This window comes from Pinus tabuliformis, chromosome 7 (assembly GCF_031772625.1).
Source record: "Pinus tabuliformis cultivar Carrire ecotype Pingquan chromosome 7, CPIR1, whole genome shotgun sequence".
NCBI classification, from domain to species: Eukaryota; Viridiplantae; Streptophyta; class Pinopsida; order Pinales; family Pinaceae; genus Pinus; species Pinus tabuliformis.
In genome coordinates this window covers 1,026,060,182-1,026,081,086 of record NC_142293.1, presented here as the reverse complement: position 1 = coordinate 1,026,081,086, position 20,905 = coordinate 1,026,060,182, and the positions used below count along the sequence as shown (strand labels likewise).

At 48.9% G+C, this 20,905-nt stretch overlaps 2 non-coding genes and 1 pseudogene across 2 annotated transcripts; all 3 read left to right on the top strand.

Moving 5' to 3' along the window:
- The first annotated feature begins 4,723 nt into the window (after nucleotides 1-4,723).
- LOC149251186 (18S ribosomal RNA) lies at nucleotides 4,724-6,536 on the top strand. The gene has a single exon (XR_016267687.1). It is a non-coding gene; the product is annotated as an 18S ribosomal RNA (ribosomal RNA).
- A 2,679-nt stretch (nucleotides 6,537-9,215) lies between these two features.
- On the top strand, nucleotides 9,216-9,362 carry LOC149251185 (5.8S ribosomal RNA). Its single transcript, XR_016267571.1, has one exon. It is a non-coding gene; the product is annotated as a 5.8S ribosomal RNA (ribosomal RNA).
- Nucleotides 9,363-10,070: 708 nt separating this feature from the next.
- LOC149251184 (25S ribosomal RNA) lies at nucleotides 10,071-10,852 on the top strand (annotated as a pseudogene; the record flags this gene model as incomplete).
- Nucleotides 10,853-20,905: the final 10,053 nt, after the last annotated feature.

The following is a 20,905-nucleotide window of genomic DNA, read 5'->3' as shown; positions in this document are numbered from 1 at the left end:
TATCAAAAATGCTAAGTTGTGACTAGAGGTTGGCTTTGTGCACGTTCATGCAGCTCATTTGCCCGGCTCTCCCTTGTCGGTTCATTTTGGTCGTTTGGGCGGGTCGTTTGAGGGCGCCCATGTGAACTCGTTCGGGTGCGTCGTTCGGGCGAGGGTGCACCCAGGCAAACGAGCCCGTATAAAAAATGCTAAGTTGTGACCCAAGGTTGGCTTTGTGCAGGTTCGTGTAGCTCGTTTGCCTGGCTCTCCCTTGTCGGTTCGTTTCGGTCGTTCGGGCGCCCATGCAAAATCGTTCAATGGGTCGTTTGAGGGCGTCCGTGTGAACTCATTCAGGCGAGGACACGCCCGGGTGAATGAGCCCATATCAAAAATGCTAAGTTGTGACCCGAGGTTGGCTTTGTGCACGTTCATACAGCTCGTTTTCCCGGCTCTCCCTTGTCGCTTCGTTTCGGTCGTTCGGGCGGGTCATCTGAGGGTGTCCGTTTGAACTCGTTCGTGCGGGTCGTTCGGGCGAGGGCGCGCCCAGGCAAACGAGCCTGTATCAAAAATGCTAAGTTGTGACCCGATGTTGGCTTTGTGCACATTCGTGTAGCTCGTTTTCCCAGCTCTCCCTTGTCACTTCGTTTCGGTCGTTCGGGTGCCCATGCAAAATCGTTCGGGTGGGTCATTTGAGGGCGTCCGTGTGAACTCGTTCGGGCGAGGGCGTGCCCGGGCGAACGAGCCCGTATCGAAAATGCTAGTTGTGACCCGAGGTTGGCTTTGTGCTCGGTCGTGCAGCTCGTGTGCCCGGCTCTCCCTTGTCGCTTCGTTTCGGTTGTGAGGGCACCCATGTAAATTCTTTCGGGCGAGGGCGTGCACGGGCCAACGAGCCCGTATCAAAAATGCTAAGTTGTGACCCGAGGTTGGCTTTGTTCATTTTCATGCTGCTTGTTTTCCCGGCTCTCCCTTTTCGCTTCGTTTCGGTCATGCGGGGGCCCATGCAAATTCCAGATGATCGGAGCGATAGGTTTTGTTTCCGTGTGAAAGGTGGGTTGGTAATCGAGTTGTGTTTTTGCGTTTGCCTGAATGATGACCTTGGGTCATTTGTAGGGTTGCCAATTTTCATCTTCTCTCCATCCCCACTCGGTAGCGCATGAGCGGTAATGTTGGCCATGCTCGTCTTGGGAGGCATATGTGAATAATTCCCCTTCTGCTTTCCAAGTCCTCGAAGCTGTATGGGCTGTTGTGGTGTGGCTCCCTTGCTCGTCCTGGTCCCCCTCGCTCCCCTCTAGATGATACCAGCGACAGGTTTTGTTTTCGTGTGAAAGGTGGGTTGGTAATTGAGTTGTGTTTTCGCGTTTGCTTGAATGATGGCCTTGGGTCATTTGTCGAGTGGCCGATTTTCATCATATCTCCATCCCCACCCGGTAGCGCATGAGTGGTAATGTTGGCCATGCTCGTCCCGGAAGGCATACGTGAACAATTCCCCTTCTACTCTGTAAGTTCTCAACGCTGTATGGGTTGTTGTGGTGTGGCTCCTTGGCTCGCCCTGGTCCCCCTCGTGCCCCTCCAGAAGATACCGGGGACAGGTTTTCTTTCCGTGTGAAAGGTGGGTTGGTAATCGAGTTGCTTTGTCGGGTTTGCCTGAACGATGGCCTTGGGTCATTTGTAGGGTGGCCGATTTTCATCTTCTCTCCATCCCCGCTCGGTAGCACATGAGCGGTAATGTGGGCCATGCTCATCCTCGTCCCTCTTTCCCATCCCAACAATAATAATGTTGAAAGTTTTCTCGGTGCTCCTTTGGGCCTTCGTTGTTGCGGTCCCAGATGGAAGCCCCAAAACTCCGTCGTTGAGAATAGAGAATTTTGATTGGGCTGGGCAGCCATTTGTGGCTCCATTGAAATTGGCTCCTCGTTATATTGTTCACCTCCTCCCTATTTGGTGTGGAGGGTTTTTCTTTTCGTGTGAAAGGTGGGTTGGTAATTGAGTTAGTTTTTCGGGTTTCCCTCAAGAATGGCCTTGGGTTGTTTGTAGGGCGTCCGATTTTAATATTCTCTCCATACCCACTCTGTAGTGCATGGGCGGTAATGTTGTCCATGCTTGTCCCGGGAGGCATATGTGAACAATTGCCCTTCTACTCCAAGTTTTGGGAGTTGTATGGGTTGTTGTGGTGTGGCTTCTTGTGATGGTTAGCCTCTTCATTGTTCGGTTGTTTATGGTGTCGGTGTCTTGTGCTTGTACTATTTCTGTGTTGGCATTGTCGGTTGAGATGCATACACCTAAGAGGGAAGTGGAAGGGTTTTGGTTGTAAACCACCTACCCTCCCTCTTGCTTGCTTTTTCAGTCGGGCGACGTGAGGTGTTGTTCTACTTATTGTAAAGTCAAGGGTTGGCATTCCTTTCAAAGTGCACATCGTTCATGGTTGCGTTGGCTCTAAGGTTTTGATAGATGTGTTGGCCCATATGTTTGATCAAGGGGTCGACTTTTCCCTTGCATCTTGCGTGCGTGGTAGGCTTTTGTGGCTAGAAATGTTAAGTCACAATGTCTATGGGCATTTTTTGTTTGAATTGTGTATGCGCTCCTGGTCTAATGGGGAGGAGGCTTACTATGTCGATGGTGGGGGTTATTTGGAAGAAGGATTTCGAGGGGGAACGCTTCGACCTTCCTCCTTTGTGTGGAGGTGGCCATAGGGTAAACGTATTCATCGTCAAGTCAGTAAAGCTGTGGGAAATCTCCTAGGTTTCCTGTACGTAGGGTGCGGGGGGTGCGGGGCTGCCGGATCCCTCCTCCTATCTGGATATGTTCTTGTATTGCGTAGCGAGCCTCTTGATTTGCATTTATTTCATTCCTTTTCGTTCGCATCGTGGTTGCCGCAGGCGGTCAAGTGATCAAGGTTCGCCATTTCTACTGTCGCGGGTGGACTCCTAGGTGGCCTTGGTGCGTGGCGTGGAGGGTCGGGGGGCATTTCAAAGAGAGGTTGTGGGCTCAGCTGGAAAGCTATGGGAAATCATCTAGGTTGCTTGTACGTAAGGTGTGTGGGGTGCGGAGCTACCTGATCCCTCCTCCTATTCGGCCATGTGTTCTTGTATTGTGTAGCGACCCTCTTGATTTGCATTTACTTCCTTCCTTTGCCTTCGCATCGTGGTTGCCACAGGCGGCCAAGTGATCGAGGTCCACTATTTGTGCTAGCGCAGGTGGACTCCTAGGTGGTCTCGGTGCGTGGCGTGGAGGGTCGGGGGTCATTTCAAAGAGAGGTTGTGGGCTCGGTTGGCCTTGTTGTTTTGTTTCCTTCCATTTCCTTTGCATTGAGGCTGCCGCAGGAGATCATGCGATCGAGGTCCATCGTTGCTACTGTCCGGGTGGACTCCTAGGTGGCCTCTTTGTAGGGAGGGTTAGGGGGCACTTGTTGTTTCAATTGTGTATGCACTCGTGGTCCAATGGGGAGGAGGCTTACATAGTCATCAATGGTGGGGGCTATCTGGAAGAAGGATTTCGAGGTGGAACGCTTCGACCTCCCTCCTTTGCATGGAGGTGGCTGTAGGGGAAAATTATTCATCGTCCAGTCGGTAAAGCTGTGGGAAATCCCCTAGGTTGCCTGTATGTAGGGTGTGTGCGGTGCGGAGCTACCCAATCCCTCCTCCTCCTGTTCGGATATGTGTTCCTGTATTGTGTAGTGACCCTCTTGATTTGCATTTACTTCCTTCCTTCGCCTTCGCATTGTGGTTTCCGCAGGCGGTCAAGTGATCGAGGTCCATCATTGTTGCTATCACGGGTGGACTCCTAGGTGGCCTCAGTGCGTGGCATGGAGGGTCGGGGGGGTATTTCGGAGAGAGGTTGTGGGCTCGGTTGGTCTTTTTTTATCTCCTTCCATTTCCTCTCTGCATTGAGGCTGCCATAGGCGATCATGCGATCGAGGTCCATCGTTGCTACTATCCGGGTGGACTCCTATGTGGCCCCAGTGCGGGGAGGGGAGGGGTGGGTTGGGGGGAATTTCTAAGGGAGGTTGCGGGCTCGGTTTGTCTTGTATGATTTCCTTCCCTTGCCTTTGTGTCGAGGCTGCCACATGCGATCATCCGATCAAGGTCCACTGTTGCTGCTGTCTGGGTGGACTCCTAGGTGGCATCAGTGTGGGGCGGGGAGGTTTGTATGGCCTCTCTATGATAGGATTTGTGTGGTTGGTCATCCTCTTTTTATTTCCTTCCTTTTCCTTCGCATCGAGGCTGCCGCTGGCGGTCGGGAGATCGAGGTCCATTGTTGCTGCTGTTTGGGTGGATTCCTAGATGGCCTTGGTGCGGGGGCAGGGAGGGTTGTGGTTCATTTGTAATATAGAGGTTGCGTGGTTGGTCGTTCTCCATTTGTTTCCTTTGCATAGAGGCTGCCGCAGGCGATGGGGTGATCGAGGTCCATCATTGCTGCTGTCCGGGTGTACTGCTAGGTGCCCTCGGTGCGGGGCGTGGAGGCCTTTGGAGGCATTTCTAAGGGAGTCGGTGAGTGATCACTTGTTTTCTTGTTGGTTGGGCCATGGCTGCAAACTCTGGATTGGCCTTGGTGCGTTGTGGCTCGACAGGTCTGCCCATTTGTTCGCCATGTCCTTGGCATGTTGCGTGTGCTTCCTTCTTGGGATGCAAGAGGTGCAAGGCATAAAAGTTTTACATGATATTTTGACGTCTCTTTGACTTGATGGGTGTTCAGGCTGGCTCTCGATAAGAGAGTGCCCGGAATGCCCTTTGAAGTGGGAGGGTGCTACCTGGTTGATCCTGCCAGTAGTCATATGCTTGTCTCAAAGATTAAGCCATGCATGTCTAAGTATGAACTAATTCAGACTGTGAAACTGCGGATGGCTCATTAAATCAGTTATAGTTTTTTTGATGGTACCATACTACTCGGATAACCGTAGTAATTCTAGAGCTAATATGTGCACCAAGTCCCGACTCTTTGGAAGGGATGCATTTTTTAGATAAAAGGTCGGCGCGGGCTTGTCCGCTTCTCCAGTGAATCATGATAACTCGACAGATCACACAGCCCTTGTGCTGGAAGATGCTACATTCAAATTCCTGCCCTATCAACTTTCGATGGTAGGATAGAGGCCTACCATGGTGGTGACAGGTGACAGAGAATTAGGGTTCGATTCCGGAGAGGGAGCCTGAGAAACAGCTACCACATCCAAGGAAGGCAGCAGGCGCGCAAATTACCCAATCCTGACATGGGGAGGTAGTGAGAATAAATAACAATACTGGGCTCATCGAGTCTGGTAATTGGAATGAGTACAATCTAAATCCCTTAACGAGGATCCATTGGAGGGAAATTCTAGTGCCAGCAGCCGCGGTAATTCCAGCTCCAATAGCGTATATTTAAGTTGTTGTAGTTAAAAAGCTCGTAGTTGGATCTTGGGTCGTAAGGGTCGGTCCGCCTACTCGGTGTGCACCTGCCCTTCCGTCCCTTTTGTTGGCGGCGTGCTCCTGGCCTTAATTGGCTGGGTCGCGGTTCCGGTGCTGTTACTTTGAAAAAATTAGAGTGCTCAAAGCAAGCTTATGCTCTGAATACATTAGCATGGAATAACATGATAGGAGTCTGGTCCTATTGTGTTGGCCTTCGGGACTAGAGTAATGATTAATAGGGATTGTCGAGGGCATTCATATTTCATTGTCAGAGGTGAAATTCTTGGATTTATGAAAGACAGACCACTGCGAAAGCATTTTCCAAGGATGTTTTCATTAATCAAGAACGAAATTTGGGGGCTCGAAGACAATCAGATACCATCCTAGTCTCAACCATAAACGATGCCGACCAGGAATCGGCTGATGTTGCTCTAAGGACTCTGCCATCACCTTCTGAGAAATTAGAGTGTTTGGGTTCTGGGAGGAGTATGGTCACAACGCTGAAACTTAAAGGAATTGACGGAAGGGCACACCAGGAGTGGAGCCTACAGCTTAATTTGACTCAACACGGGGAAACTTGCCAGGTCCAGACATAGTAAGGATTGACAGATTGAGATCTCTTTCTTGATTCTATGGGTGGTGGTGCATGGCCGTTCTTAGTTGGTGGAGCGATTTGTCTGGTTAATTCTGATAACGAACGAGACCTCAGCCAGCTAACTAGCTACGCGGAGGTTCCCCTTCACGGCCAGCTTCTTAGAGGGACTATGGTCATTTATGCCATGGGAGTTTGAGGCAATAATAGGTCTGTGATGCCCTTAGATGTTCTGGGCGGCACACACGCTACACTAATGCAGCCAACGAGTTTTTATTCCTGGTTCGAGAGGATCGGGAAATATTCTCAAATTGCATCGTGATGGGGATAGACCACTGCAATTATTGGTCTTCAACGAGGAATTCCTAGTAAGCGCGTGTCATCAACTCGTGTTGACTACGTCCCTGCCCTTTGTACACAACGCTCATCGCTCCTACCGATTGAATGATCCGGTGAAGTGTTCGGATTGAGTCGACGATGGTGGTTCACTGCCATCAACGTCGTGAGAAGTTCATTGAACCTTATCATTTAGAGGAAGGAGAAGTCGTAACAAGGTTATCGTAGGTGAACCTACGGTAGGATCATTGATAGTAGGGGTTTTCTTTTTTGGTTCGGGTTGCTTGGGTTTTGATTGCAATTTGGGACTTTGTAGTGCGTCTCTAGGGAAGCGGGTTTGGTGTTTGGAGGGAACATTTTTGGTTGCTTGTCTCGAGTTAAATACGCTTGTTTTTTCGTGTGTGCTTGCAAGCCATGCTTGTGCTTGTCCCATCCATCCTTTTTTTTTCTTCCCCCCAATGTGTTTCTGCAGGGGATCCGGAAGCTTGTTTCTTGGGAGCCCTTCTGATGATTTGTTCAACCGGGCATGGTTGCTGTAGAATTGAGGTGCTTGGTAAATACGATGGATAAATTTGGACTCATTCGTAGCGGCGGTGCTCGGTCTTTTGTTCGTTGGAAGGCATGGGCCAAGGGTGCAAGCTTCCATATTTTGTTCTCCCGAAAAGGCGGCGTCGGTTGATGTGTTGCTTGGGTGAGCTTTTTCGCTGGTGGTTGGGTCGAGGGAGTGGTTGCACGCGCGCCTGTTATCTCAAACCTTCTGTGAGGCGAGATTTTCGGGGTGTGGTCAAGTATGGGATGGATGAAGAGTGGTTCAACTCGTTGGGCTGGCCACCCTAGTCCCTCTTGACTGTTCCTCGACATGCCCTCGCAGAAGGGTTGGGTGTCGAGGTAATGAAAAACCCATCCCTCGGTCTAAGCTCCATCGAGATCGCAATTTTCCCCACCGACAGGCATGAGGGTGGCAATCTTATCTCGTGCCTTTGCCGTCGAGGGAATTCCTCATCCTCTCGTGACGCACTCCCCTTCTGAGGGAAAAAGAAGTAGAGGGTTGTGTCTTTGTTCCTTCCTTTGGATTGTGGGTTTTTTGTGGGACTTGCATCATTTCTTTGTTTCATGGTGTGCGCTTTGCGAAGGTCCCTCTCTCTAGTGGCCTTGCACCATCGATATATTTGTGGCCCGCGGCTTTCTCCAGCGTTGAGTGTCAGCCCGTGACAACTCCTCTTTGGAGTTTGATTATTTGACCCCCGTTGACTCTCTCGCTGGAAAGGTTGTTGGGTGTTTTGTACACGGAGGGGTGCAAGAGCGGGGTGGGTTTGTGTTATTGGCGGCGGTCTATTTGTCATTTGAAGCCTTGTGCTACTGGGTTGGGGGGCTGTGTGCCTCTCAGTGACGTGCTCCAGACACTGGTCTCATCGTGGCCCTTGACTTTTCTATTGGTCAGTTTTAGGTTGTGATTTATTTGCTTGGTTGTTTGTTATATGTTGTAAAGCAGGAAAGGGTGTTGTGCTGGATGCGTGTGGGAGGGTGTGAAGAGGTGGGATGTTTTTTTGATTGGGTTCCTTGTTTGATTTCTTTTTGGTTAGCGGACATCTAATCGGCGTGCTGTTGAGCTTCTCTCTTTTCTTGGGATCTTTGTTTCTTTGGTGTTGTTTTCTTCCCTTCTTCCTTGTGCCCCTAGCTTTACGGAGGAGAGGTGGGATTGTTGTGGATTGGTTTTCGGGAGGGACGAAAAGTAGTGCGAGTTCCCAGGGTGGCCACCCCAGTCCTTCTCGATCGCCGTCCCCTGCAGTTCCCCCCTTTTTCCGAGGGTGCGAGGTTTGGGAAGCTTGTTCTCTGTTTGAGCCTCCCCTTGTGAGCCGGTAGCCACGTTTGATATCTCTTGCTTTCCTGTTGTTTTCTTCCCTTCTTGCTTTTGGCCCCTTGGCTTTACGGAGAAAAGGTGGGATTGTTGTGGATTGGTGTTCAGGAAGGACGAAAAGCAGAGTGAGTTCCGAGGGTGGCCACCCTAGTCCTTCTTGATCACCGTCCCCAGCAGTTCCCCCCCTTTTTGCGAAGGCACGGGGGTGGGGAAGCTTGTTCTCTGTTTGAGCCTCCCCCTGTGAGCCGATGGACGCGTTTGATATCTCTCTTTCTTTAATGTTGTTTTCTTCCCTTCTTCCTTTCGGCCCCTAGCTTTACGGAGCAAAGGTGGGATTGTTGTGGATTGGTGTTCGGGAAGGACGAAAAGCAGTGCGAGTTCCCAGGGTGGCCACCCTAGTCCATCTCGATTGTCGTCCCCTACAGTTCCCCCCTTTTTGCGAAGGCACGGGGTTGGGGAAGCTTGTTCTCTGTTTGAAGCCTTCCCTTGTGAGACGGTAGCCACGGTTGATATATCCCTTTCTCTCTTGTCGTTTTCTTCCCTTCTTCCTCGTGGCCCCTAGCGTTACGGAGAAAAGGTGGGATTGTTGTGGATTGGTGTTCCGGAAGGACGAAACGCAGTGCGAGCTCGCGGGGTGGCCACCCTAGTCCTTCTTGATCGTCGTCCCCTTCAGTTCCCCCCTTTTTCCGAAGGCACGGGGTTTTCGGAGGCTTGTGCCTTGTTTGTGCTTTCTTTTCTACCCTTTTCTTCCTTTTGGTCCCTAACTCTACGGAGAAAAGGGGGAATCATTGTGGGCTAGTGTCGGGGAAGGGCTAAAAGCAGTGCGAGCTCCCGGGGTGGCCACCCTAGTCCTTCTCGATCGGTGTTCCACGCATTTCCCCCCTTTTTGCGAGGGTGTGGGGCTGGGGTAGATTTTACTCTGTTTGAGCCTCCCCCTGTGAGGGGGTTAGACACCTTTGTTTCTCTTTCTCTCCTGCGTTTTTCCTCCTTTTGCCCCTTGGCCTTACATTTGTTTTTTGGGGGTGCCCCTATTCAGTTTTGTGTCTGATTTTTCGGTAATACACGTGGAAACGACTCTCAGCAATGGATATCTCGACTCTTGTTATGATAAAGAACGTAGCAAAATGCGATACTTAGTGTGAATTTCAGAATCCCACGAATCATCGAGTTTTTGAACGCAATTTGCACCCGAGGCCTCAGTCGAGGGCAGTCGGCGTTAGCCGATGTGAGCTTTGTGTGGCATCGCTTGAACTTGCTTTGCTCTCTCCAGCTCAGGCGAGAACACCCGCTGAGTTTAAGCATATAATTAAGTGGAGGAAAAGAAACTTACAAGGATTCCCCTAATAGCAGCGAGCGAACCAGGAAGAGCCCAGCATGAAAATCGGGCGGTGGTGCTGACTGAATTGTAGTCTGTAGAAGCGTCCTTAGCGACGGACCTGGGCCAAGTCCCTTGGAAGGGGGTGCTTGAGAGGGTGACAGCCCTGTCAGCCCGAGACCCTGTCGTATCACGAGGCATTGTCGGCGAGTCGGGTTGTTTGGGAATGCAGCCCTAATTGGGTGGTAAATTCCGTCCAAGGCTAAATACGGGCGAGAGACCGATAGTGAACAAGTACCGTGAGGGAAAGATGAAAAGGACTTTGAAAAGAGAGTTAAAGAGTGCTTGAAATTGCCGGGAGGGAAGCAGATGGAGGCTGTCGATGCGTCTTGGTCAGATGCGGAACGGCTCAGGCTGGTCCGCTGCTCGACTTGAGGTGCAAACCAACACGAGCTGCTGCATCGTCACAAGCGCGGGTGGATTACTGCTTGTCGGTTTGCCGCTGTGGTGGTCGAGGAACGAAGCATGCGCCCTTGTGGCGGGCCGTGTGCACCTGCGCGCTCATGGTGTTGGTTGGCGGGCTTTCCATTCGACCCGTCTTGAAACACGGACCAAGGAGTCTAACATGTGTGCGAGTTGGCGGGTTTGAAAACCTGTGAGGTGCAAGGAAGCTGACGGGCGAGATCCCGTCTCTGGGGGGTGCATCGTGGACCAACCTTGAGCTTATGCATAGGGTTCGAGTGCGAGCACACCTGTTGGGACCCGAAATATGGTGAACTATGTCTGAGTAGGGCGAAGCCAGAGGAAACTCTGGTGGAGGCTCGTAGCGATACTGATGTGAAAATTGTTCGTCTGACTTGGGTATAGGGGCAAAAGACTAATCGAACCATCTAGTAGATGGTTTCCTCCGAAGTTTCCCTCAGGATAGCTGGAGCTCATGCGTGAGTTTTATCGGGTAAAGCAAATGATTAGAGGCATCGGGGGCATAACGCCCTCGACCTATTCTCAAACTTTAAATAGGTAAGAGGGTGTGGTTGCTCCATTGAGCCACGCCGTGGAATCGAGAGCTCCAAGTGGGCCATTTTTGGTAAGCAGAACTCGCGATGCGGGATGGACCGAAAGTCGAGTTATGGTGCCGAATTGCGCGCTAACCTAGATCCCACAAAGGGTGTTGGTTGATTAATACAGCATGACGGTGGTCATGGAAGTCGAAATCCGCTAAGGAGTGTGTAACAACTCACCTGCTGAATCAACTAGCCCCGAAAATGGATGGTGCTTGTTACACAGCAATTTGTCACCGTTTGTCACCGTCCCTTTTACCCCTCACCCATACACTGGAGGACTCATTCCGAGACCTATGAGAAGTGACATGACCTGAAACCACTTACATCATGTTCCTCGAAGTATGAGCTTCATTTGCCCTGAAGACATCTCCTGCAAAATCTCCATGAAAACAACTCTTTTTACATTAGCGCGGGTCCACAGTTCACTTCCCGCGCCAATGAGGGAAACCCTGTAAAAAGGGCGCGCTATTGGTGCTCTGTCCCAGAGTCGCACTCGCGCCAAGCGAATTGAGTAAAGTTTTCAACCACCAAACTCCTGAAGGCTCTCTTCAACCCATTCATCAACTGAATCTATGTTGAGCTAGGATGGTTTGGCTTTGAATCTCCATAGAAGGGAAAGTGGTTTGCCACCTTTCATGGAAGTTTCCAAGTGATAAAGACAATCCCATGAATAATGTGGTTGATCCTATCTCTTCTTTCTCTATCTATAAACGCTCGCCTCTATGCCTTGAGCAAGCTAGTTACAGTTCTAGTCCCAGCATAGTGATAGAGAGTTTGAAGCTGCAAGAGCCTTCTTTGTACCCATAAGGCCAAATCTAAGGAGATTCTTGTCACCCAAAGAGAGAGAGGATTGTTCCTCATCCCAACAAGCTTTGCAAGACTTGTGTAGCTGATCACCCAGCCAAAGGAGGATTTGACGTCAGAACAATGGTTGTATTCTTCTTTGTTACTTATTAATAATAGATGACTATCATTATGGTTCCACTCTCATTGTCTCATGTTTAATGTTGAGTTATATCTTTTCTGACTGATATATAATTGCATCTACTAGATTTTATGCTTGTTTTCGTGTTGTTTTTTGCATGTGCAGGTGTCCAATCACGGAGATCGTGGGGATCGTGACCGGCCAAGGCAAAGGAACGAGGGCGACACCTCTTCTACGAACACTAGCATTGGAATCCAAGTAGGTTCTCACCATCTACTTTGTATTTGCAATTAGGAACTTGCGTGATAGCATTGTGTGATTGTTGCTAGACCCGGATTGGGCTAGTAGGGATCGTCTCTGTCCGCAGAGAGGATTTACCTCCACAACAATTTGGCGACTCCACTAGGGAGATCTTGTTGTTTGATTTGTAAACTTTAGACGGAGCCTGAAGTACGGCCAGGTAGCCTTTGAAACGTTATTGCTTTGCATTAGCGAAGTAGATCAACGCCACTTCAGTCAATCTCCGGTTTGGTTTACGGACTAAACAACTTGGAGTTTGTCTTGTCTCTTTGGTTTTTTTTTGCTTTGATTGCTTAGATAGCTTTTTGGGTTGGATTGCTTGCTATTTCTTGCTTCCTGGTTTGCCTAGATACTGTCTTCAAGCCCTGAGTCGCGTGCTTTTGTTTTTGACTTAGCCAACTTGATTAATGCGCTTTTTAGCCTTACAGTCGTGCCAATTGGTGCAAGTTGCTCAAAAACAACCGGCGCCAATCCTATAAAAGCGCGAGTTGCAGCCTGACAGTCGCGCCAGGCCTGTCAACTTTTCAGTTTGCTTGTCCTTAAGCCCTCTAAGCTTGGATTTTGTGTCTTGTTGTGTCTTTTTCAATTACTGGAGTGTGTTTGATCCTGGTTTGACTGGTTTTAGACCTTCATCCTTCGGGTGTTTGCCTTTTTCTATCGATTACACTTTTTAGCCCTAGGGCATCTAGTGGCTTGGTGCATCGAGCCTTTCGTAGGAGTCTTGGGTTCTTTGATTGTCCAGTCGACTTTGTGATTACCTTTTGCATCTGCTCGGTAGTTGTTAAAGCTTTTTTCAAGTGATTTGTTTCTTCTTCGCTTGGTTTTCACTTGGCTTCGTTTGGGCTTAGATCACATAGCTCATAGAAGTCTTTGTGTTTCCTTCTTGGTTTGAAGGACTGTTTTAGTGTTTTAGGGATTTGATTGAGAACATTAGGGATTTGATTGTGTTCTCATTGAGTGAAATTGATCTTTTTCTCGGTGTTGCTATCTCTTAAAATTTGTTTAGTGCACTTTGCCATTGGAAAAGAAAAACGAATAATCTATTTTGCGTTGCATTAGTTAATTGAAATTAGAAGCTTTTCATTGATTAAGTGATTTAAAACAAAGAAAAGTTTCGCTTGTTTGTCATTAGCTGCATTAGAGTTTTTTCTTGATTTTGGTCATTTTGTTTGAAAAATTCTCAACTCTCTCGTAGTTAGTATTCATCGAACGAAATGATATTCTTTGGCATATAGCTTGCATTTAGGGAATTGTGAAAGATTACGTACGGTAGGACCTGGAAATCGAAACTTAACTAAAGATCAACCATAAAATGAACTGAATGAACTTAAAAATGCATTGGAACATAACGCTCACTAATTAGAGGTCTAGGCTATAGACGTGCTCCGGCGTCGTTAAACCTAGTCACTATTGTTTCACACTACGGTTGGGTGATTCCTCCTTTTGTGACTCGATAGTGGTCTAACACGGATTTGAGCTCCCACGTACCGTCGCGTATAAAGGGGAGACCCCACTAGGTTATCATCCTTTATCCACAGGAAGCCGTGTCTGCCGCATTACAAGCCGTAACGCACCGAACACAGCATTCGGGAAGATTTACTGCCATACGGGAAGTCCTTGGTTTTCATATGACTGCCAAGGTGTATATGCAGTTTTACGGATTTGTTTGGTAAACCCTTTGCCTGGTCTCTCTAGATTAGTCACTTTTGATCCTTTTCGGACTCCTTAAAAGAAAAGGCTCACTTGAGCAGTTTGTCACTTCGGGCTCACAAAACATTCGAAGGCGACTAGAGTCACCTTTTTGTCCTTTTCTCGACTCTAAAAACACAAAAAGGTCAAGTTGTGTCCTTGCATCTTAAAATTTATTTGGCCACGATAAACATTACCTGGTTAGATATTGTGTGCATTATTTTGAGTAGGGTCCTTTATCGTTAGATTCCCTTAGGTCTTGTTTGAAGTTTGTCATCCTGGTTGAACCGTCGACTCCCGTTCCAAGTGATGAAGGGTCTCCATCTTCCGTTGCTCCTGAGGTACTGGTTGTAAGTGATACTCTTCCTGTTATCCCGAGTATCCAACCGATCAACTCTCGCGCTCCGGACGACGAAGGTTACGAAATTCATTGGAACCCGATCTGGGAGCCTGACGAGGACGATATTCCGTTTACCCCCCCTGGTGTTTCGTCTCCAATGTCTACCTCTCACATGGATGAGACATCTCCTAGAGTGAGTGAGACACCTGTTTTGTCGAATATCGACACTCCCATCCCAGCTACTTCTCCACTCCCCCCACGCTATCAATCATTGAGGGATAGAGTAAGTGTCAGGATCCCTGCTTCGACCATGTGGGATCCCCATATCACTCCCACCACGGGAGCTTTTGTTTCACATGTCTCCTCTACACCGGTTACTTCAGTTCCGACAAATCCAACTATTTGTGTAGCGCATTCAACTCCAGTTGTTAGTGTCGTAACAACGTCTTCAGCCTTGAACACTGGTGTTGGTCCCCCTCACGGTCAAGTGAGTAATGGCCAGCCGACACTCTCGTGTAGAGTTGTCCACCCTGCACAAAGTGCTCCACCCTCTTCTAGTCCTGTTCCAGGAAGGGGGCCGTATTATGCATATGGACAAGCTGTTCAGGATTCGAACGCGCAAGGTCCACTCTTTTACTATGATTCTATTGGTCAATACCTTCAACTTTCTCAACCCTTGCCTACTCAAACTTTCGTTGAGGTTTCGGTACCGTTATCCATTGCTTGGGACCCTAGTACTCACTCATTTCATGGAGGCCAAGAAATGCCTGCACAGCTTCAAGGACCGCCTAACCAAGGCCAGCCATCTTATGTGCAAGCCCCCCAAGGGCAACAATATTATGGCCAGTCTTACCCAGGACAATCTGGGGGCCCACAAGGACAACCCTATCAGGGACAACCTTCGGCCGCTGGTGGTCCAACGTTTACCTATCTGAGTCAACCTTCTAGTTATCCAGGGCAACCTGGTACCCAGCAAGGTTTCCCGTCTGGACAACTAGGACAACCTTACATCCAACAAGGCCAACTTGGTATCCAGCAGGGTTATCCCTCTGGACAAGCTGGACAAACTTATATTCCACAAGTTCAACCGGCAGTCCAACAGGGGTATCCTTCTGGGTAAGGGGGGTAGCCTTACATACAACAGGGCCAACCCACTGCTCAGCATGGTCATCCTTCTAGGCAAGCGGGTCAGCTTTCTACGCAGCAAGGCCAACCCACTGCCCAGCTTAGTCATCCTTCTGGACAGGCTGGCCAACCTCAAGGTCAACCGACCGTCCAGCCCACTCAACCATCTATTCCCCAAGGAAAACCCCCGGTTGCTCAAGGACAACCTGGTACCCAGCAAGCACATCCTTCTGGGCAAACGGGTCCGTCCCAAACCCAACCAGGCCAACCTTCCAGCCAGATGGTCCAACCCCAACCTGTTCAAGGACATCTTTCTAGGCCCCAAACTCAAATTGGTTATCAAATGCAAGGTGGGCCACGGCCCCAACCTTCTTACCAAGTGCAGCCTTCTTATCAGGCTCAGTATGGAGCCCAGCAAATGTATGGCTACCAGCAACCCCAGGGGCAAACTCAGTTTACCCCTTATCAAAATTATCAATAGATGCAGGTCACTCCTTACCAGAATTATCAGTACGTTGCACCTGCAGGTCAAGTTGCTAATCCATGGGGTGCTGGGGGGCAGACCCAAGGTCAACTGTCTGCATATGGAGAGAATCCTTATGGACAGAACCCCTATGGACAAAATCCCTATGGGCAGAACCCTTACGGGCCAGGCCCATCCGGACAAAGTCCGTGGGGGCAACCACCACCTGGTTGGAACCCTGGTACTACCTCTCTTCCACAGCCACAAATGTCCTTTAATCCTCAGTTGCCCTTATTAGCGACGTTGGAACTTCCAGATGTGTCCAAGTTGACAAATGATCCCATTCTTCATAATCCATATTGGCCACCAGTTCCAACTAAGATTCCCGGTGATTGCCCGAAATTCGACGGCAAAGCTGGTGAGGACCCTCAAGACCATGTCATGACCTACCACCTTTGGTGCTCATCCAACTCATGGATTGATGACTCCATCCGGCTTCACCTCTTCCAAAGGACTCTCACCGGCTCGGCCGCTAAGTGGTATATTGGGTTGAATTGCGGAACATTTCAAGACTTCAACTCGCTGGCTATGGCATTCCTAACTCATTTTCAGTTATCCATTCGGTATGAGACATGGACACATCTCCTTACGTCTCTCAAATAGGACACGGCCACACATATATCCGATCATATACATGAATGGAGAAGGCGTCGTCACTTGATCAAATTTTGGATTCTTGATCAGCTCCTGACCGATTGGTTCACGACTTCCTTTGTCCCTGCAATTGCACGAGACATCGCCATGGGAGCTTGTGTAACTGAAGAGCAAGCTATTGCGCGTGCTTAGTACCTTGACTTGGTATATTCCCAGTCGGGTGCTTTATATGATTACTTGCCAGACGCCCTGAGACCCGGAACATCCAAAGCTCCGCCAAAACCATCTGTTGACGGAGTTATTGGCTCTGTAAACGCGTCTTCAAAGAAATCTGCGAACCCTGGGAAGCAAAAACAAAATGTTTCTAATGGAAATGCTTCTCAAGGCCAGTCTAATTCTAGAAGTACCTCCAAGGTAAACGTCGTTCATTCCACCACGGTGGATAAATCCTTGAAAGGGAAAAAAAAGGGAAAGCCAAGAATAAATCCGAACAGCCCAAACAGGACTCCCCTAAACCTCCACCCGAGGAAGGAGCCAAACATAAACCTAAGTATCCTTGTCTTATCTGTGATGAGGATCACTACACTAAAGACTGCCCTAGGCAATCTGAAGTTAGTCAATTATTGAAAGGTGCTCCTGGGACTCCCGCTGTGCTTAAAGAACCTTTCCCTTCCCAGCAAACTCAAATGGTGGCAGATCCATCGCAACCCTCTTCTTCATTCGGCTCTCAAGTCTTCATGGCTGGAACGATTCCCATCCATGTCACCACTCGAGCGAAAGAATATCCATCTCATGCCGGGAAAGAGCCGGAGGCCCCCTCCAGCGCTCCTCCGTCCAGTTCTGGTCCACTCCACATCGAACGACCTAGCACTGAGACGACAATCCGACCCCCTCCAAAAGGTGTACTCCGGAAGTCTTCTTACAACCCGAATGCTCATGCTGCTCAGCACTACAGCATTGTTGAGGACTTAGCCCAGGCTCCGTCTGCTATGTCCGCTCTAGAAGTCCTCCAGAGCTGCCCCTCCCAGAGGAAGTCCTTGCTATCGGCCATCGGTGGCATAGACCCGGCTGACTCGGATCTGATTTCTTTTGATCTCGAGGGCTATACACCGAGACTGCCTCACCAAATCGCTTTCCTTATACAGGTCATCATCAATGGTAAAACGATTCATCGTACAGTCATTGATGAAGGTGCCTCAACTTGCATCATGTCTATTGCTTGCTGGAAAGCTATTGGTTCTCCAACATTGAGCCAGTCTCCTACGACGTTAGAAGCCTTTGATGGAAGAGAGTCTCGTCCTTACGGTATCCTCAAATGCTTGCCCATTTCCTTGGAAGGGAAGACGGTCGAAGTGGAGGTCGAAGTTTTCGACGCTAATCTTACCTACAACCTCCTCCTCGGACGTAGCTGGACATATGCCATGCAAGCTGTGGCTTCCTCCCTTTTCCGTGTCATTCATTTCCCTCATCAAGGGAAGATTGTCACGGTGGACTAGCTCTCCTCCTTCACCTCTTCTTCCGAAGGTAATGTGCCATTCGTGGGGCATACCTCTAAATCATTCGAGAGTGTGGGAGCTGGGCTCTTTAAAGATCCCGCCCTAATGGGTGTCTTTCCCCTTCCACCTCCACATCTCGCCCCTATTAACATGATTTCCGTACGTTCTGATCTGTGGGTCCTTCCTCCCGCTAATCAGATAGACTCCTGGGGTGATATGATGCCGTTGAGTCTTACCGAGCTCAACTACATCGAAATCATTGCTGCAGCGGCTCCCCCTCCCAAACCTGCTCTTCCGAGCAGTGTTCTCGATTCGTATGTTCATTTCCCTTAGCTTGGATATGTTGCTACTTCAGATCCATTAAAGGAAATATTTCCTTCCGATGAAGCTATCATAGAGACCATGTCTCTTGAAGAGCTCCCTTGGTCAGATCATCATCACCACTCTTCCTTTCTCCCTGCCCATCAGGAAATGATCACATGTCTCGAACGGTTTGCTCCGTGTATCCCATCTTTGCCCCTTAGAACGCCTATCAAAATTTACCAAGTATCTTCTGAGGGAAATATGGGAAACATTACGCAAACCCAATCTATCGACATCTCTGTGAAACCAGAGATTGTCAAGCACATTCATATTGGAGTCACTTGCACTCCAGAGGAAGTTCAACTCTACACTGACCTATTTCGCGAATTTCGTGATGTCTTTGCTCGGTCCTATGGAGAGATGCCTAGTATCAACCCTAGTATAGTGGTGCATGAGATACCTACGTATCCAGGTGCTAAGCCTGTTCGTCAGCGCTTACGCCCTGTGCACCCCCGAAAGGCCACAACCATCAAAGCAGAAGTCGAAAAGCTTCTCAAGGCTGGTTTCATTTACCCCATTCCACTGACGAATTGGGTCTCTAATATAGTCCCTGTGAACAAGAAGCAGGGTACTATTCGAGTTTGTATTGATTACCGTGATATCAATCGCGCCTGTCCTAAGGATAACTTCCCTACACCCTTCATCGATCAGCTTATTGATGAGTGTGCAAGAAGCGAAATTTACTCGTTTATGGACGGTTTTTCTAAATATAACCAGATCAACATCACGCCTGCTGATCAACATAAGACCGCTTTTATCTGTCCTTGGGGCACTTTTGCCTATAAGAAGCTCCCTTTCGGTTTAAAAAATGCCAGCGCTACCTTCCAACGTGCAATGTCCTATGCCTTTCATGACATTCGGCACATTTTACAACCATATCTGGATGACCTTCCAGCTCATTCAGCTAAGCGTTAGGACAATCCTTCCCATCTTCGCGAAATCTTTCTCCGCTGTCGACACTACCGTATTCGGCTCAATCCTCATAAATGTGTCTTCTGCATTGAATCAGGCCAACTACTCGGGTTTATCGTCTCCCGAGAAGGCATCCATCTGGATCCCCTTAAAGTCGAGGCCATCCTGAATCTTCCTCCCCCTGCTTCTTTGCAGTAGTTGCAAAGCTTGCAGGGTAAAGCAAATTTCCTTCGACGATTCATTCCGAATTATGCCGAGGTGGCTAAGGGTTTCACACGGTTATTGAAGCGAGACACACCCTTTAATTGGGATGCTATCGCACAGGAGTCTTTTGAGCGACTCAAGGGCCTCCTTATCTCTGCCCCATTATTGAGACCTCTAAACTACCATCGTGATTATACTCTCTATTTGGCTGCCGCCGATACCACTATCGGCATGGTTTAGTGCAGGATGATGATGACGACAATTAACATGTTATCTATTACCTCAGCCGCAACCTCCTGGATATGGAAACTCGCTACGCTTACGTTGAGAAGTTGGCATTGGCTGCTGTCTGTGCCATCCAACGTTTCCGACATTATATCCTGTTGCGCACCACGACCGTTATTTCTGACTGCAACCCGATGACGTACATTTTGTCGCGTCAGTTGCTGGGGGGTAAATACTCAAAATGGATCATAATCCTCCAAGGGTTTGACTTGGAATTTACTGTTGCCATGTCTAAGAAGTCTCTGGTATTTGCTGAATTACTCTATTCTTTGCCATCTCCTTCTGCACCCTCTCTTTCATAGGATCATATCCCGAACGAAACTCTTTTTCTGATCAGCACCCTTGATCCTTGGTACGAGGATATTATTGTTTATTTACAAACATCCTCTTTCCACCCCGCTATCTCCAAAGATGCTCGGCGGCGGATCCGCCATCAACCCCAACCTTATCGGATCATAGGGGACACCCTGTACCGTCTCGGCGTTGACTCTGTTCGTCGCCGATGTCTTACCCTCGAGGAGGTTGAGAAAGTCCTGAATGACTGCCACTCTGGCGCCTGTGGTGGCCATATGTCCGGATATGCCACAGCGCAAAAAATCCTTCACGCTGGTTATTTCTGGCCCTCCATTTTTAAGGATTGCATTCTTGTTGTCCGCTCTTGTCATGCATGCCAGATATACCAGCGGAAGATGCGTGCGCCACCAACTCGGATGCACCCTGTAGTGACCATAGGCTCTTTTGCAAAATGGGGCATTGATTATACAACCTGTAAGCCTCGCTCGGTCGGGGGGCATGGGTTTATTATTGTTGCCGTTGATTACTTTACAAAATGGGCCAAGGCGATGCCCACATTAACTGAAGACGGTCATACAGCGGCGCAGTTTTTGTTCAATCATGTTATTACACGGTTCGGAGTTCCACAGGCCATCATCACAGATCACGGAAAGCATTTCCGTAATCACATGATGATCGAGTTGACAACCCAACTAGGTTTACGGCACGATAGTTCGACCCCGTACTATCCTCAGTCTAACGGTCAGGTTGAAGCCGTGAACAAGATTTTGGTTACAATGCTTCAACGTACTCTTGACATGCATAAGTCTAATTGGCATATGATGTTGTTTCCCGCCTTATGGGCCTACTGGACCTCTGTGAAGGATGCCACCGGTTTCACTCCATTTCAACTAGTTTATGGACTGGAGGCTACCCTTCCCATAGAATGTGAAATTCCTTCGTTGAAAATAGCCATCGAGTTGCTTCCCAACACCACTCCGGTGGAGGAACGGCTTCTTTATCTAGAACAGTTAGACGAGACCCGTCGTTTAGCCTCCATAGCCATCGAAGCTCAAAAGAAGAGAGTCAAAACTCATTTTGACCATACCATTCATCTGCGTTCCTTTGTTGAGGGAGACCTTGTCCTGCTATATGACCAAGCAAATGACAAGCTGGGGGCAGGCGAACTCGAGCCCATGTGGCTAGGCCCTTACATTGTAAAGTGAGTATTGCAAAAAGGGTCGTACGAGCTAGTTGACTACGAAGGTAATCCTCTTGATAAGCCCCGCAATGGGCTGTACTTGAAAAAGTACTATGCATAATTCATGCGCTTCCATTTGTATATGCGTGTGTG